We start from the raw sequence: 397 nt of genomic DNA on the forward strand, positions 1-397 counted from the left end.
TAGTTTGCTTGTTTAACTAACATCCAGGCTATGTTGGCGTCTTGGACTAACCGCACGGAGCCACCACAAGTTGGACCCCCACCACCACCTGCGGGAGACGCCCCACACATTCCCACGTTCGAGGAATGGCTGGCACTAGGCGGTGATACTCCGATTAGTATATTTGCCTAACTAATGACAAACTAGTTCTCGTTCATTCAACACTATCATGTCATATTTACCGTTAGATCTTCTTTCAAACATGTAGGGGACCGATGGCTCGACTCCTGCTCCGTCGACCCCAGTCACTCCGATCTGGCAGAGTGATGGTGGTTGCGGTGGCGGTTTTGGCGGAGGTGGACTTGGCGGTGGCGGTTTTGGCGGAGGTGGACTTGGTGGTGGTGGTGGTTTTGGCGGA

This window comes from Triticum dicoccoides, chromosome 3B, assembly GCF_002162155.2.
Source record: "Triticum dicoccoides isolate Atlit2015 ecotype Zavitan chromosome 3B, WEW_v2.0, whole genome shotgun sequence".
NCBI lineage: Eukaryota > Viridiplantae > Streptophyta > Magnoliopsida > Poales > Poaceae > Triticum > Triticum dicoccoides.